Genomic DNA, 18,434 nt, shown 5'->3' on the forward strand with positions numbered 1-18,434 from the left:
ACATAATCTGTATAAAATCATGAGAGGAATAGATGGTGTAAATACACTGAGTCTTTAACCCCCGGGAGTTGAATCAAGAACCAGAGGACATAGGTTTCTGGTGAGGGGGACATGATTTAATAGCAACCTTTTGTTGAGGCAGGCTATATAACATAGGCACAGTGATGCAGCGGTAGAGTTGCAGTCTCACAGCACTGGAGACCCAGGTTCGATCCTGACTACGGGCACTGTCTGTACAGAGTTTGTACGTTCTCCCCCTGACCTGCTTGGGTTTTCTCCGGGTGCTCCGGTTTCCTCCCACACTCCAAAAGTTGCAGGTTAATTGCCTCGGTAAAATTGTAAATTGTCCCCAGGATAGTGTTAGTGTGCGGGGATTGCTGGTCAGGGCAGGCTCGGTGGGCCAAAGGGCCTGTTTCCACGTGGTATCTCTAAACTAAACTAAACATTGAAAAGCCGCATGGGCAGTTACATGGATAGGAAAGGCTTAGAGGGTTTAATGGCCAAACACGGGCAGGTGGGACTAGATGAGGCATCTTGGTCGGCACGGGCAAGTTTGGCCGAAGGGCCTGTTTCCGTGCTGTGTGACTCTAGGACTCCAAGTGCTGCTAAATGGGATTAGTAGAAATGGTCAGCATGGACATGGTGGGCCGAAGGGCCTGTGTCTATGCTGCATTGCATCTATAACTAACGCAGGCTAAGCATGCGTTGTTATCGCAAGCCCTCGAGCAGAATACTGCTCTGGCCAGTTCAGAGAGTGGTTGCCAGGTTGTTATGTTCTGCAATCACTTGCAAATTAGTTTGGGTAAGGCTGGTAAATATAAAGGGGTGTCAGTGAATCACCACGTTATAGTAATCGAGTTTTGAGGATGACATTTCAGGCTGCACCAGCATCTTTGCCTCTCACAACAGTCAGTCGCCAGGTTATGAAGTGCATGCAAATGTACACACACAGACACACAGTCACACACACAGAGACACACACACCCACACCCACACACACACACACGGGCACACAGACACAGACACACAGAGACACAGTCACACACACAGAGACACACACGCACACACAGTTACACACACACAGACACACACACACAGACACAGAGTCACACACACAGAGACACACACACACACAGACACACAGTCACACACACAGAGACACACCACCCACACCCACACACACACACACACACACGGACACACAGTCACACACACACCCACACCCACACACACACACACACACACGGACACACAGTCACACACACAGAGACACACACACCCACACCCACACACACACACACGGACACACAGACACAGACACACAGAGACACAGTCACACACACACAGACACACACACCCACACACACACACAGACACAGAGACACACACACAGACACAGAGTCACACCCACACCCACACACACACACATGGACACACAGACACACACACACAGACACACAGTCACACACACAGAGACACACACACACACACAGACACAGAGTCACACACACAGAGACACACACACCCACACCCACACACACACACACGGACACACAGACACAGACACACAGTCACACACACAGAGACACACACGCACACACAGTCACACACACACACGGACACACAGACACACACACACAGACACACAGTCACACACACAGAGACACACACACACATACAGACACACAGTCAAACACACAGAGACACACACACGCACGCACACACACACGGACAGACACACCCACACACACGCAGTCACACACACACAGACACACACACACACACAGACACACACGGACAGACACAGACACGGACAGACACAGTCACCCACACAGAGACACATACCCACAAACACGCACACACGCATGCACAAACCTGCGCACAGATAGACACGCCCGCGCACACACAGACACACACACGGACAGACACACCCACACACATGCAGTCACACACACACACAGACACCAACAAAGAGACACACAAACACACAGGGGCACACATGCATGCGCACACATACTCACACGCACAGATACACAGAGACACACACACGGACAGACACAGACAGACACGGACACACACGCACAGACACAGACAGACACGGACACACACGGACAGACACAGACACACAGACACACACGCACAGACACAGACAGACAAAGACACACACGCACAGACACAGACACACACACAGACACACACGCACAGACACAGACACACAGAGACACACACACGGACAGACACAGACACACAGAGACACACACATGGACAGACACAGACAGACACGGACACACACGCACAGACACAGACCTAGACACAGACACACAAGGACAGACACAGACACACACACAGACACCGACAGACACGGACACACAGAGACAGACACACACAGACCCACAGAGAGACACACACACACGGGGGGGGGGGGGGGTATCATCTGTATATGTTTGGGTTTCCCAGCAGGAGTGGTCCCCTGTAGTATTTAATGGTTGCCACGGTGGGGATCAATATTTCATGAGCCACCCACTGTGGATGGTGTTTGCAGCTGCATTGGTGGGTGCTGAATGCGCCCACCAGCTGCGTTGGTGGGTGTGTTGCTAGTTCAGGGCAGGGGTGTGCGAGGGGGGTGGGGTGCAGAGGGTGACTGCTCTACATGATACATGCGTAACATGCATTTAAAGTGGTAACCCCTCGGATGTTGATTGAATGTAAATCCCTGCGCATATCCCTTGTCTCTGGGATAAGTTTATGTTCATAAGAGATAGGAGCAGAATTAGGCCATTCGGCCCATCAAGTCTACTCCGCCATTCAATCATGGCTGATCTATCTCTCCCTCTCCACCCCATTCTCCCCATTACAGCGCCAGAGACCTGGGTTTGATCCTGGCCTCGGGTGTTGTCTGCATGGAGTTTGAACATTCTTAGTTTAGAGATTGAGCTCAGAAACAGGTCCTTTGGGCCAAAGGGCCTGTTTCCACACTACCTCTCTGTACTAAACTAAACACATCCCAAAGATGGCTTCGGTAAAGACTGTAAATTGTCCCGAGTGTGTAGGATAGTGCTGGTGTACAGCATGATCGATGGTTGGCACAGGCTCACTGGGCCGAAGGGCCTGTTTCCACAATGTATATCTGAACTAGGGTTGCCAACTGTCCCGTATTAGTTGGGTCTTCCCATATATTGGGCTAAATTGGTTTGTTCTGTACGGGACCGCCCTTGTCCCGTATTAGGCCCGGGGGGCGCTGTAGGCCCGGACAGTGTAGGCTAAGATGCTGCAGGCCGTGGGCCACTGTAGGCCTGGACAGTGTAGGTCCAGACAGTGTAGGCTCAGAGGCCCGGGCGCTGCCTAACGGAGGTTGCGTGGCAACTCGCCTCCGGGCCCAGGCGGCCGCCATTGGTGGAGCGGGAGCACGTGGCCGCTGACTAGGTGAGGTCACGTGGGGCGCGGGGCGGTGACGTCACCTCGGTGGGCTAAAGGGCCCGTTGCCTTCGGTAAAGATTGTAACTTGTCCCTAGTGTGTAGGATAGGCTAATGTATGAGGTGATTACTGGTCGACGTAGTACTCGGTGGGCCGAAGGGCCTGTTTCTGCGCTGTACCTCTAAAGTCTAAACTAAACTGACAACTCTAGGGTGGCCAACGAGCTTAGTCTAGAGATACAGCGCGGAAACAGGCCCTTCGGCCCATCAGGTCCCTGCAGACCAGAGATCCCCGCACACTAGCACTATCCTACACAGACCAGGGACAATTTACAATTTTACCAAGCCAATTAACCTACAAACCCATACGTCTTTGGAGCACCCAGATAAAAATCACGCAGGTCACGGGGAGAACGTACAAACTCTGTCAAGACAGCACCCGTGGTGAAGATGGAACTCGGGTCTCTGGCGCTGTAAGGCAGTAGCTCTACCGCTGCGCCACCGTGCCATCCTGTTCTTCCTGTGACCACGTGGGTTTCCTCCGGGTGCTCCGGTTTCCTCTCACATCCCAAAGACGTGCGGCTTTGTAGGTGAATTGCCACCAGTGTGCAGGGAGTGGATGTGAAAGTGGGATAACATAGAACTAGTGTGAGCAGGTGATCGATGGTCAGCGTGGACTCAGTGGGCCGAAGGGCCTGTGGACTCAGTGGGCCGAAGGGCCTGTGGACTCAGTGGGCCGAAGGGCCTGTGGACTCAGTGGGCCGAAGGGCCTGTGGACTCAGTGGGCCGAAGGGCCTGTGTCCATGCTGAATCTCTAAAACTTAAACCAAAACAGAAGATTCCGGAAAAGCTGAGCTGGTCAGGCAGCATTTGTGGAAAGAAAGTCAACATTTCACGTCGAAGATCTTTGTCAGATCAGCAGGAAAATAACTGCAGATGCTGGTTCAAATCGAAGGTAGACACAAAATGCTGGAGTAACTCAGTGGGTCAGGCAGCATCTCCGGAGAGAAGGAATGGGTGACGTTTCGGGTCGGATCAGTCTGAAGAAGGGTCTCGACCCGAAATGTCACCCATTCTTTCTCTCCCGAGATGCTGCCTGACCCGCTGAGTTACTCCAGCATTTTGTGTCTACCTTTGTAAGATCAGCTGTCTGTGTTGAGTTTGCATGTTCTCCCCGTGGGTTTACTCTGGGTGCTCCGGTTTCTTCCCACATCCCGAAGACATGTGGGTATGTAGGTTACGTGGCTTCTGTAAAGTTGTTCCCAATGTGCAGGGGGTGGATGAGAAAGTGGGATAACACCAGTGGCATGGTGGTGGGCCGAAGGGCCTGTTTCCATGCTGTATCTCTGAGCTGAACTGATGCTTTTTTATTGACCTAATTTGAACGATAGAACTGCCAGTCGGCGGACATGGTGATGCGTGGTTTACGAGTCGCGCTGCAAACTCTGGCGAGTCGGTATGAACGTGTGGACTCGGTGGGCCGAAGGGCCTCTTTCCATCCATTCATCTTGCATTCGTTCGAATGTCACTACACCGCGTCATTGTTGCTCACTGCACAGAAGGAAGCCATTCGGCCCATCGAGCCCGTGTCGGCCCCACTCATTCCCCACATAAACCTGAACCCCATGTTCCCTGTCAACTCCTCCTGGATTCCTCCGCTCGCCCACACGGTGGCGCAGCGGTAGAGTTGCCGCCTCTCAGCGCCAGAGACCCGGGTTCAATCCCGACCAAGGGCGCTGTCTGTGTGGAGTTTGCACGTTCTCCCCGTGACCTGCGTGGGTTTCCTCCGGGTGCTCCGGTTTCATCCCACGCTCCAAAGACATGCAGGTTTGTAGGTTAACGTGCTTCTGCCCATTATAAATTGTCCCTTGTGTGTGTTGGATGGTGCTAGTGCTAGGGGATCACTGGTCGGCACGGACCCGATGGGCCGAAGGGCCTGTTTCCGTGCTGGATCTCTAGACTCTACGGTAAGCTCACAACTCTCGGGTGGACGGTGAGCTTGGCAGCACGCCTGCCCACCTCTGGGCTGTGGGTGGGTGGGTGGGTGGGCAGCCAGGCGGGGTCACGGGCAGCAGCTCCACCTGCTGCGCCTCTCCGCAGCCATTCCCCGGAGCCGGGGGTGGGCACAGGCCGGAAGCCCCGCTCCGTGCGAGGCAGGGGGTAACGCAGGGCTGGGCGGGAGAGAGCGGGCACAGACCTGGCAAGCTGCCGCTCGGGGCTGCAAATCTTCAGCCGCATCAGCAGCACAGCGCTGACATCACTCCCAGCAGCTGCTTCACTGCTCCATCGCTGTCTGCTGCGAGCCGAGGGAGCAGAAGGTAAGGCTCGGGTGACTTCTAACCCTCCTCTTTATAAAACAAATCCCTTCCGTCGGCAGTGAGGCAGCCGGGGCTTTGCTAACGTGCCGGCCGGGAAGGCGGCTGTGTTATATGCTCTGAGATGTGTAACGACTGCAAACGGGGAACAAAAAGCAGACTGTGGGAGGAAGCAATGCAATAAAACATAAAGCCACAAGGCATGAAAGGAGTGCGCTTGAAGCCGAGAGACAGGCTTCAGTCAGAGGATGGTGAATCTGTGGAGCTCAGACGGACGCAGAGGACAAGTCAGTGGGTATTTCTAAGGCAGGGATAGACAGATTCTTGATTGGAACGGGTGTCGGGGGTTTATCGGGAGAAGGCAGGGGAATGGGGTTGAGAGGGAGAGATAGATCAGCCGCGATTGAACGGCAAGGTAGACCCGATGGGCCGAATGGCCTAATTCTGCTCCTGTCACTTCTGGACGAGGTGCAAATGTGAAACAGGATAATAACGAGCAGGATACTGAATGTACCGGGGGCCCTGGTAAGGCAGATGCATCTCCACAATTTGCAGTCATTAAAGACCAAATCCTTTCTCCTTCGCATGGAGAGCCACATAAAGAGTGTTGCACCCTCTCCCCCTCACACCCCTCGCGACTTAGATAGCAAAACGTTCTGCTGAAAATGAACAATACATACATACCACTCTGCCTTCCGAATGTGGTCCAGGCACAGTGATGGGGGCTGAAGGGTTAAATGCTGAGAGGCTGTGGTGTCTTGAAATGGGGGCTTGGTCTTGGGAAAAGGCCGGGACTCGATTCCTTGGAGCGCAGGAGGATGAGGGGTGATCTCATGGAGGTGTACACGATCATGAGAGGAATAGGTCGGGTAGACGCACAGGGTCTCTTCCCCAGAGTAGGGGAATCGAGAAACCGGAGGACACAGGTTTAAGGTGAGAGGGAGGGGGGGAAGATTTAATAGGAACCTAAGAGGTAACTTTTTTACACAAAGGGTGGTGGGTGCATGGAACGAGCTGCCAGAGGAAGTAGCTGAGGCAGGTACTATCGTTACGTTTAAGAGACATTTACACAGGTACATGGACAGGTACAGGTAGGGTTGCCAACTGTCCCGTATTAGCCGGGACATCCTGTATTTTGGGCTAAATTAGTTTGTCCCGTACGGCACCGCCCTTGTCCCGTATTAGTAGGGATGCCAACTTCCTCACTCCCAAATACGGGACAAAGGGTGATGTCACCGCCCCGCGCCCCACGTGACCTCACCCAGCCAGCGGCCACGTGCTCCCGCTCCACCAATGGCGGCCGCCCGGGCCGGGAGCGGGAGCACGTGGCCGCTGGCTGGGCGAGGTCAAATGGGGCACGGGGCGGTGATGTCACCTTTTGTCCCTTTTTTTGGAGTGAGAAAGTTGGCACCCCTACATGTAATCAAGGCTGGGCCAGACAGAGTTTGTGGTCTGTGTGCAAGTCAAGGGTTAAGGGGAACGGGTAGGAAAGTGTAGCTGACACCAACATCGAATGGTCTTTATTGAAGGAGTTTATTGAATGGTGGACCACCTAGAGGGACCAAATGGCCTCTCTCCAGCCTTCATTCGTATGGATCATATACACAATGTTATATCTTTTTACCTGGAGTAGGGGAATCAAGAACCAGGGAACATAGGGTTAAGATTTAGATTTAGATTTTTTTAGATTTAGAGATACAGTGCGGAAACAGGCCCTTCGGCCCACCGAGTCCGCGCCGCCCAGCGATCCCCACACATTAACACTATCCTACACACACTAGGGACAATTTTTATTACATTTACCCAGTCAATTAACCTACATACCTGTACGTCTTTGGAGTGTGGGAGGAAACCGAAGATCTCGGAGAAAACCCACGCAGGTCATGGGGAGAACGTACAAACTCCGTACAGACGGCGCCCGTAGTCAGGATCGAACCTGAGTCTCCGGCGCTGCATTCGCTGTAAGGCAGCAACTCTACCGCTGCGCCACCGTGCCACCGATGCAGGGTGAAAGATTTAATAGGAACCTGAGGTGCAACTTTTAAACACTTTTTTGAATATGTATATGGAACGAGCTGCCGGAGGAGGCAGTTCAGGCAGGGACTGTCACAACTTTTAAAAATCATTAGGACAGATTCTCGTATAGGATAGGTTTAGAGGGATTTGGGCCAATTGCTGGCAGGTGGGACTCACGAAGATGGGGCTTGTTGGTCAGCATGGGAAAGCTGGGCCGAAGGGCCTGTTTCAACGCTGTTGAATTGCTGAATTGACAGGTCTTTCTTTAAAAAATGTAGCAAAATGGCGTAGTTTGGAAAATGGTCTTTATTATACAGCGCAGTAATGTAGTATGTAGAAACAAAGAATGTTCTCCGAATACATTCAAGAGAGAGCTAGATAGAGCTCTTAAGGATAGCGGAGTCAGGGGGTATGGGGAGAGGGCAGGAACGGGGTACTGATTGAGAATGATCAGCCATGATCACATTGAATGGCGGTGCTGGCTCGAAGGGCCAAATGGCCTCCTCCTGCACCTATTGTCTATTGTCTATTGTCTAAAGAACTGCAGATGCTGGTTTATACCAGAGAAAGACACAAAGTGCTGGAGTAACTCGGCGGGTCAGGCAGCATCTCTGGAGGAAAAGGATGGGTGACGTTTTGGTTCGCGATCCTTGTTCAGTCTGGAAGTAGGGGGTGGTGGTGGGGTGAAGAGTAAAGACAAGGATCAATCACGGTCGACAGCAAGTGACCTCAGGCAGGGAGGTGCCCTGGGGTGACACGGTGGCGCAGCGGTAGAGTTGCTGCCTCACAGCGCCGGAGACCCGGGTTCGATCCTGACTACTTTTTTTTTTTTTTTTTTTTTTAATATATAAAAGTTTTATTCCAAAGAAAAACATACAAACATACTAAGCAAAATGTGTTCAAACAAAAGCCGCCTGTATCGGCAGTTTACAAATTAAACAATTATCACATTAAAATCCCGCCATTTCTGTCAACAATACATTCAACCCCCCGCGGCGACCAGCGTTCCCGGAAGGCCTCCAGAGTCCCAGTGGACACCGCGTGTTCCCTCTCCAGGGACACGCGGGCACGGACGTAAGCCCGGAACAGGGGTAGGCAGCCGACTTCTGTGAGGCCGTCGACTGCCCGCTGCCTGGACCCGCGGATGGCCATCTTGGCCAGGCCCAGGAGCAGACCGACAGGGAGACCCCCTCCTCCCTCCTGACCCTCCCCCCTCTGTACCGGGTGCCCAAAAATTAAAAGCGTAGGGCTAAAATGGAGCCAGAACTTGAGGAGCAGCCCCTTCAGATACTGGAACAGGGGCTGTAACCTCACGCACTCTGTATACAAATGGTACACGGTCTCCTCCTCACCGCAGAAGCGACAGGCGGCAGACGAGACCGTGAACCGGCTCAAGTACCTGTTACAGGCTATAGCCTTATGCAACACTCTCCACCCCAGGTCCCCGATGTAAAGCGGGAGGACCCCCTTATAGAGAGACCTCCACTGGGGACCGCTCCCGCCGTCAGGTGGTAACACGGACCTCCAGGGCGTGTCCGGACGGAAGACGAGAGCGAGGAAGTGGAGAGTGTGCAGGAGCAGCCTGTACAAAACGCGCCTCTCCGCGTCACGGAACGGTACGCTGGGCATCTGGGAAAGGCGGCTCATATTGCGTGGGGCCGGCTCTCGGGAAGGGACCCGGGCCGTGGGCCCAATGAGCAATTCCGACGGAGCGGGGGTAAGCCCAGTCGGAATCGCTCCACGCACACACCTCTCCTCGACACCCACCGTGACAGGGTGAGGACCGGCCCCCCTCACAACCACAGCACCCCCCTCCCCCTGAGGAGCAGCGCCCTGGCTGAAGGTGACCAAATTCCTGGCTCTCAGGGGATCACGGTAAAAACCAGGCAACTCCCGCCTAGCGTGCTGACTCATGCCCGCTACCGGGAGCCGTGATCCCTCCTGGAGGCAGCGCCCCTGGCAGAAAAAGTACGTGGCCAGCGAGTGCCATCTGGGAGGGCACTCGGAGTACACGTACCTCCGCAAGGTCCTGAGTCGGAGGGCTGCCACCTGAGTGCGGACGCAGACCAGCGCCTGACCGCCCTCCTCCAAAGGGAGACTCAGAACCCCAGCAGAGACCCAGTGGTTCCTCTCACCCCAGAAGAAGTTAACTAACCTCCTCTGTATCATGGCGATGAAACGAGAGGACGGGACCAGAGTGGCCAGCCGGTACCACAGCAGAGAGGCCACCAGCTGGTTTATGACCAAAGCCCTACCCCGATATGATAACACACCAAGGAGGCCTGACCAGCGCCCCACACGGGCGACCACCTTCGCCTCCAGCTCCTGCCAATTCGCCTGCCAAGCCCCCTCAGTGGGACTCAGGTAGATCCCCAGATAGAGGAGGTGCGTGGTGCTCCACGCAAAAACTGCCATCTCCTCCGGCAGGGAGTCTACTTGCCACTGACCCACCAAGAGCCCAGCACACTTCCCCCAGTTGATCCTGGCGGAGGATGCGGCTGAGAACATCACGCATCCTCCGCAGGTCAACCGGGTCGGTGAACATTAGTAACACATCGTCGGCGTAGGCCGAGAGAACCACCTCCACCCCCGGCCCCGGCAAATCCAAACCTGCCAGCCGCCTCCATAGGAGGCACAGGAATGGCTCCACACAGAGGGAATAAAGCTGGCCGGACATGGGGCATCCCTGACGAACCGCCCTCCCAAAGTGAATGGGAGCCAATAAAGAGCCATTGACCTTGACCAGGCACTCTGCGGCAGCGTATAGGAGCCGGACCCGGGCCACAAAATGGGGTCCGAATCCAAACGCCCGCAGAGTCCCGAGAAGGTAGTCGTGTCCCACCCGGTCAAACGCTTTCTCCTGGTCAAGGGAGAGAAAGGCAACGGACTGACCAGCCCTCTGGCACAGATGGATCAGGTCCCGGACCAGATGGATATTGTCCTGGATGGACCGGCCCGGGACTGTGTAGGACTGGTCAGGGTGGATCACATGGGACAGCATGGGCCCCAGGCGATTGGCCAATGCCCGTGCAAAGACTTTGTAACCCGTACTGAGAAGAGAGACCAGGCGCCAGTTCTTCAAGAGGCGGAGATAGCCCTTCTTGGGCAACAGGACGACGACTGCCCTGCGCCACGAGAAGGGCATCTCCCCGGTCGCCAGGCTCTCCCCCAACACCTTCACATAGTCGCCCCCCAGGACACCCCAGAAGGCTCGAAGAAACTCCACAGTCAGCCCACCCAGCCCCGGAGACTTGCCCCTACTGAGCTGGTCCCCCTTTCCAATGCGGTAGCCACCGACTGCTCAGTCTTTAGGATGACAACAGCCTTCCCACTGACCACCGCGCCTGCGATTATGGCCTTCTTGCCAACAGTCTCCCCCAGCGCGGTTAGCACAGCCTTGAAGGTAATGTTGCCCTGCAAGGTCACTTTCACCCCATGTATACGCCCCAACAACTCATGGCCCTTAGTCACGGAGACTGCCGACTGTACGGCAGCTGCATAATTCTTGGGGGCCGCCATCTTTAGGGCGTGGAGCAAAACAAAACGTCTCCGTTTTTTATAAGTCAAAGCAGTCTTTCTGCTGTTGCTGCACCTCCACGCATTTGCAGCAGTTTAAAGTCGTGAAGGCTTTCCTGGCAAAGCAACAGAAGCAGTCTCCTCCTGATAAGATAGGGAAAAGTCCGTGCCAATCCTCCCGTCGTAGAAAATGGAGCTTCCGGAGGCTTCTTCCCCAGGTCTCGGTCGCCCTCCCGGCTTCAATGAAAATCCAATGCACTGTTGCCGTACTTACCCGGCACAACTGGACCGGGCAAAGTCGGTGTGGGAGGGAGCTTTCCGATGCTACAGACCACAAACACCGCTCCAGACTCAGCTCCCACCAGTTCAAGTGCAACTTGGCCTTCCGCCAGCCACTGCCGCTCCTACGACTTTCAGAAAACACGAACAAATCATCCCCAATTAGAGGACTCTTTCAACAAAGAGAGTCTCTGCTTTCCGACAGAAGTCCAAAAAGCAAATTCTGACTGCTTTCGTTTGTCCTCGCCAAACAAATCCTTCGAAAATAATCAAATCCTCACAGCAAGCGCCACACACCCACGTCCGATCCTGACCACGGGTGCTGTCTGTATGGACTTTGTACGTTCTCCCCGTTGCCTGTGTGGGTTTTCCCCGGGTGCTCTGGTTTCTTCCCACACTCCAAAGACGTACAGATTTGTCGGTTCATTGGCTTTGGTAAATTGCAAAATTCGCCCTAGTGTGTCTAGGTTAGTGTGCGGGTGATCGCTGGTCGGCATGGACTTGATGGGCCGATGGGCCTGTTTCCGCGCTGTATCTACATTAGCCGTCGGATTGGCCTACAGAGTGGCCTATTGGGAGAGAGGCCAGAGAGAGGCCATGTTGAGGTGAAGCCCTGTGTTTTATTAGGTCTCTTCCCCGGGGCGCAGCTCGCCCGCGGGGCCTTCCATCGCCCAGCGCGGCTCGGCTGCGGGCCTTAACATCGCCGGCGCAGCTCGGCCGCGGGACGTTTCAGTGCCCGGTGCGGCTCGGCCGCTGGACTTAACATCGCCCGGTGCGGCCGCGGGACGTTTCAGTGTCGGTGCGGCTCGGCCGCGGAACGTTTCAGTGCCCAGTGCGGCTTGGCCGCTGGACTTAACATCGCCCGGTGCGGCCGCGGGACGTTTCAGTGCCCGGTGCGGCTTGGCCGCTGGACTTAACATCGTCAGCGCTGTTCGGCCGCGGGACGTTTCAGTGCCCGGTGCGGCTCGGCCGCTGGACTTAACATCGCCCGGTGCGGCCGCGGGACGTTTCGGTGCCCGGGGCGGCTCGGCCGGGGGGCCTTCCATCCCCTTGCGGGGGCTGTGCGTGTCGGTTGCCTCGGTAGGGGTCGAGCTGTCTGTCCGTGGGCGTGGGGAAGAGAGGGGAAGTTTTGTTGCCTCCATCACAGTGAGGGGGTGTTTGGAGTCACTGTGATGGATGTTTGTGTTGGGGTCGGGTGTCCTGTGTTCTTTTCTTTTTTGCTGTGTTTTGTGTGACTGCTGAAATTTCGCTCGGTGTTGTGCCGAGTGACAATAAAGTGTTGTTATGTTATGTTGTTATGTTATGTTATGTTATGTTAAACTAGGTTAATTCCCGGAATGGCGGGACTGTCGTATGTTGAAAGACTGGAGCGACTAGGCTTGTATACACTGGAATTTAGAAGGATGAGAGGGGATCTTATCAAAAAGTATAAGATTATTAAGGGGTTGGACACGTTAGAGGCAGGAAATATGTTCCCAATGTTGGGGGAGTCCAGAACCAGGGGCCACAGTTTAAGAATAAGGGGTAGGCCATTTAGAACAGAGATGAGGACATTTTTTTTCAGTCAGAGAGTTGTGAATCCGTTGAATTCTCTGCCTCAGACGGCAGTGGAGGCCAATTCTCTGAATGCATTCAAGAGAGAGCTAGATAGAGCTCTTAAGGATAGCGGAGTCAGGGGGTATGGGGAGAAGGCAGGAACGGGGTACTGATTGAGAATGATCAGCCATGATCACATTGAATGGCGGTGCTAGCTCGAAGGGCCGAATGGCCTCCTCCTGCACCTATTGTCTATTGTCTATAAACTGTTTTATTTCTGAATATAGCTGAAATAGAGACAGGTTGAGAAAACTGTGATATCACTGCCAAAAGGTCTAGTGGGAATCCACACTGACATCCCAATAGAGTAGGAAACTCAATTATGTTACAAATCAAAAGATGTTAGGTTTAACAGCTGGGTCTTTTACAAACTGCAAGCTTCCAAACTGTGTGTCAATAGTTTCCTCATGGGAGAATTTAGAACTCTTTCAAAGAAGTTGCCATTTTAAGACTGTTTGATTTCTCTTTGTGAATTTGTTTGAGGTTGGTTGGCAACAGGCCCTTCAGCCCACCGAGTCCACGCCAACCATCAATCCCCTGTTCACACTAGTTCTATGTTTAGTTTGGTTTAGAGATACAGCGCGGAAACAGGCCCTTCGGCCCACCGGGTCCACGCCGGTCCCCGAACATTAACACTATCCTACACACACTAGGGACAATTTACACATACACCAAGCCAATTAACCTACCCACCTACCTGCACGTCTTTGGAGTGTGGGAGGAAACCGAAGATCTCGGAGAAACTCTCACGCAGGTCACGGGGAGAACGTACAAACTCCGTACAGACAGCGCCCGAAGTCGGGATCGAACCCAGGTTTCCGGCGCTGCAAGGCGACAACTCTACCGCTGCGCCACCGTGACCGCCCCACTTTCTCATCCACTCCCTACACACTCGGGGCCAATTTACCTGCACGGAGGTTGGAAGAAACCCCTCAGAGTCACGGGGGAGAACCTGCAAACTCCACACGGGCAGCACCCCGAGGTTAGGCCCGGACCCAAGTCTCTGGCGCCGTGCCACAAATCTTTGGAACCCTTCCACAACAACAGGTGGATCGAGTTCGCGGGTTTTTTAAAGGCAAAATGAGAACGTTTCTTTAAGCATAACAGCGAAAGCTCACCAAGGCTAGACAGAAACATGCTTTGCAGCCTCACTCAGATCACCCATGATCTTACTCAAAGGCGGGACTGGCTTGAGACGGACTCCTGGCCTAATTAGCTACCAGAAGGATGTTGTTAAGCTGGCAAGAGTGCAGAGTAGATTTACGAGGATGTTGCCAGGACTCGAAGGCCTGAGCTACAGGGGGAGAGGTTGGGCAGGCTAGGACTTTATTCCTTGGAGCGCAGGGTGATCTGATCTGATAAAATCATAAGGGGAACAGATAGGGTGAATGCACAGAATATTTTTCCCCGAGTAGGGGAATCAAGAAACGGGGGACATAGGTTTAAGGTGAGGGTAGGGGGGGGAGAAAGATTTAATAGGAACTTGAGTAGCAACTTTTTCACACAGAGGGTGGTGAGTGTATGGAATGAACTGCCAGAGGAGGTAGTTGAGGCTGGGACGATGACAACAGGAAAGGACATGGATAGGAAAGGCTTAGGGGGATATGGGCAAAATGCAGGCCGGTGGTCTTGGTCGGCATGAACAAGTTGGGCCGAAGCACCTGTTTCAGTGCTGTATGACTCTCTGACTGTTCTGTGTCTGCATGTTCATAATCTTTATGTTGTTGTGGAGCACATTGCATAAAACCTACTACCTACTACCATTGTAATGGGTACTGATTTTGGATGAGGGGTGATGGGAGTACTGATTTTAGATGGGGGTACTGATTTTGGATGGGGTACTGATTTTGGATGTGAGTACTGATTTTGGATGGGGGTACTGATTTTGTATGAGGGGTACTGATTTTGGATGAGGAGTATTGAGTTTGAATGTGGGGTAGATTTTGGATGGGACTACTGATTTTGAATGTGGTGTACTAATTTGGATGAGGGGTACTGATTTTGAATGTGGGGTACTAATTTTGGATGAGGGGTACTGATTTTGAATGTGGGGCACTGATTTTGAATGTGGGGTACTGATTTTGAATGTGGGGCACAGATTTTGAATGTGGGGCACTGATTTTGGTTGGTGGCACTGGTTTTGGATGGGAGTACTTATTTTGGATGGGAGTACTGATTTTGGATGCGGGGTACTGATTTTGAATGTGGGGGTACTGATTTTTGGGTGAGGGGTACTGACTTTGGATGAGGGTACTGATTTTGAATGTGGGGCACTGATTTTGGTTGGTGGCACTGGTTTTGGATGGGGTACTGATTTTGGGTGGGAGCATTGATTTTGGAAGGGAGTACTGATTTTGGATGCAGGTAATGATTTTGAATATGGGGTGCTGATTTTGGATGGGGGTACTGATTTTGGATGGGAGTACTGATTTTGGATGCAGGTAATGATTTTGAATGTGGGGTGCTGATTTTGGATGGGGGTACTGATTTTGGATGGGGGTATTGATTTTGGATGATCAGCCATGATCATATTGAATGGTGGTTCTGGCTCGAAGGACCGAATGGCCCACTCCAGCACCTATTTTCTATGTTTCTATGTTTCTTTAGAAGGATGAGAGGGGATCTTATCGAAACATATAAGATTATTAAGGGGTTGGACACGTGAGAGGCAGGAAACATGTTCCCAATGTTGGGGGAGTCCAGAACCAGGGGCCACAATTTAAGAATAAGGGGTAGAACGCAGATGAGGAAAACCTTTTCCAGTCAGAGAGTTGTAAATCTGTGGAATTCTCTGCCTCAGAAGGCAGTGGAGGTCAATTCTCTGAATGCATTCAAGAGAGAGCTAGATCGAGCTCTTAAGGATAGTGGAGTCAGGGGGTATGGGGAGAAGGCAGGAACGGGGTACTGATTGAGAATGATCAGCCATGATCACATTGAATGGTGGTGCTGGCCCGAAGGGCCGAATGGCCTACTCCAGCACCTGTTTTCTATGTTTCTGCGTTTCTATGTTTCTCTGAGACAACTCAGGAAACTTCCTTGTCGTTGTTCCTGAACTGGATGCCATTTCATCCAAACCACATGTTGTCTATTGGCCCGGAGGTGACTATAATGCTTAGCTGTCCCTGTATACATTATGGCTTTCTCACATGTGAATGGTGCCAAGGTTAAACAATCTGGTTTCATTTTACACGTGCTGTCTTAAACTTAATGGTACAATAGTCTCCATTTTTAAATCAGTTCCTACTGAACAAAAGGACGGCACTGTGTCGCAGCTGGTAGAGCTGCTTTTTTTTAGAATAAATACCTTTGTTGGGGCAACTGTAAAGCCCCTGTCCCAGTTCGGCGATTTTTTAGGCGACTACAGGCGACTAGGCTGCCTCCACACGTTCGCCAGGATGTCGCAGCACGGTCGCCAGGCTGTCGCCACACGGTCGCCAGGGTGTCGCGGGCATGGTCGCCAGGCTGTCGCCACACGGTCGCCAGGGTGTCGCGGGCACGGTCGCGAGTCGTCTCCAGAGAGTCATAGCGGTTTTCTGGTCGCCGTTGGATTTTAAAAAAATTCGCCGACTGTTATTTTGACGCCAATGAGCGTAGCTTGACATCTCCTGACGTAGGCGCTGTCGTATGTTGTCGCCAGGTGACGTAGGCTGTGTTGACTTCGGCGAATTCCAAGTGTGGACTTGATCTGATCACCCGCCAGTGTAACGTGTCCATAAACGATGTTAGGTTTTGTAGGTTTTTGCACTTGTATTCTGTTTAAAGTTTGAATTTTAAAGTTTGAAGTTTGAGGTTTATTGAAATGTATTGACGTTTATTACAATATTTTTGTATGCACTGTTGTATGTACTTATCAACCTTTAAAAAAAAAATTATTGGAATATCAATAAAGGAAATTCTTGACACTCTGACGGAAAATTGATGTATGAAGTTATTGTATTTCTGAGTAGTTTCTCGTGGCATCACTTTCAAATAGTCATGATGCAGAATGATTGGAAACCCGACTTTTATAAGGAAACTGGGTGAAACGTGAATTGTCTTCAGTTGTCTTCAGTCTTCAGGGTCGTAGCTTGTCGTAGCTTGTCACGGGTGGACGTAGGTTGACTTCAGTTGTCGTAGCTTGTCGCCTCTGTGGTGGTAGGTTGCCATAGGTGCCGTTGTAGGTTGTCGTAGGTGTGTTCGTAGGTGGACATCCTACTTGCGACGATTGGGTCTCCGGTTGTCGGTAGCTTGCCGTAGCTTGGCGTCGACTGGGTGACAGGTTGTTGTAGCTTGTCATAGACGTTGTCGTGGGGGGGTCTAGTCGCTGACCTGCTACGACTATGACAGTCGCCGGCAGTCACCTTGAAAAACGCCTAACTTAAGCCAGAAATCCAGAGGCGGCACAGTGGACCAGCTGGCAGAGCCGCTGCCTCACAGCGCCAGAGACCCGGGTTCCATCCCATTCTCGGGCGCTGTCTGTTTGGAGTTTGCACGTTCTACCACCTGCGTTTCTCCCGGGTGCTCCGCTTTCCCCCCACATCCCAAACACATGCAGGGTTGCACGTCTACGCCGCATCTGCACCCGGGATGAGGTGTTTCACACTAGGGCATCAGAGATGTCCTCATTCTTCAGGAAACGGGGCTTCCCCTCTTCCATTATAGATGAGGCTCTTCTACATCCCGCAGCTCCGCTCTTGCTCCCCCTCCCCCCATTCGTAACAAGGATAGAGTCCCCCTCGTTCTCACCTTCCACCCCACCAGCAAGCGGATCCAACAAATCATCCTCCAACATTTCTGTCACCTCCAACAGGACCCCACCACTGGCCACATCTTCCCATCCCCTCCCATCTCTGCGTTCCACAGAGACCGTTCCCTCCGTAACTCCCTGGTCCACTCGTCCCTTCCTACCCAAACCACCCCAACCCCGGGCACTTTCCCCTGCAACCGCAGGAGATGCAACACCTGTCCCTTTACCTCCCCCCTCAACTCCATCCAAGGACCCAAACAGTCTTTCCAGGTGAGACAGAGGTTCACCTGCACCTCCTCCAACCTCATCTATTGTATCTGCTGCTCTAGATGTCAACTTCTCTACATCGGCGAGACCAAACACAGGCTCGGCGATCGTTTCGCTCAACACCTTCGCTCAGTCCTCCTTAACCAACCTGATCTCCCGGCAGCTTGCAGCCCAGCGGTATGAACATTGACTTCTCCAACTTTAGAGAGTTCCTCTGTCCCTCTCTTCCACTCCCCCTTCCCAGTTCTCCCTCTACCTTCCTGTTTCCACCTTTATCCTTCCTTTGTCCCGCCCCCCTGACATCA

General features: G+C 52.9%; 1 protein-coding gene across 7 annotated transcripts in view; it reads left to right on the plus strand.

Moving 5' to 3' along the window:
- The window catches only part of LOC144606161 (rap1 GTPase-activating protein 2-like), a 403,406-nt gene that overhangs the window by 40,295 nt on the left and 344,677 nt on the right, over positions 1-18,434 (plus strand). The window contains exon 1 of one of the 7 annotated variants that reach the window (XM_078421973.1): positions 5,516-5,732. The exons of the other annotated variants lie outside the window; for them this stretch is intronic. The gene's annotated coding sequence lies outside the window, so the exon portion shown is untranslated. Of the gene's footprint in view, positions 1-5,515; positions 5,733-18,434 lie in introns of those variants that run through there. 7 annotated transcript variants of the gene reach the window in all.

This window comes from Rhinoraja longicauda, chromosome 26, assembly GCF_053455715.1.
Source record: "Rhinoraja longicauda isolate Sanriku21f chromosome 26, sRhiLon1.1, whole genome shotgun sequence".
NCBI lineage: Eukaryota > Metazoa > Chordata > Chondrichthyes > Rajiformes > Arhynchobatidae > Rhinoraja > Rhinoraja longicauda.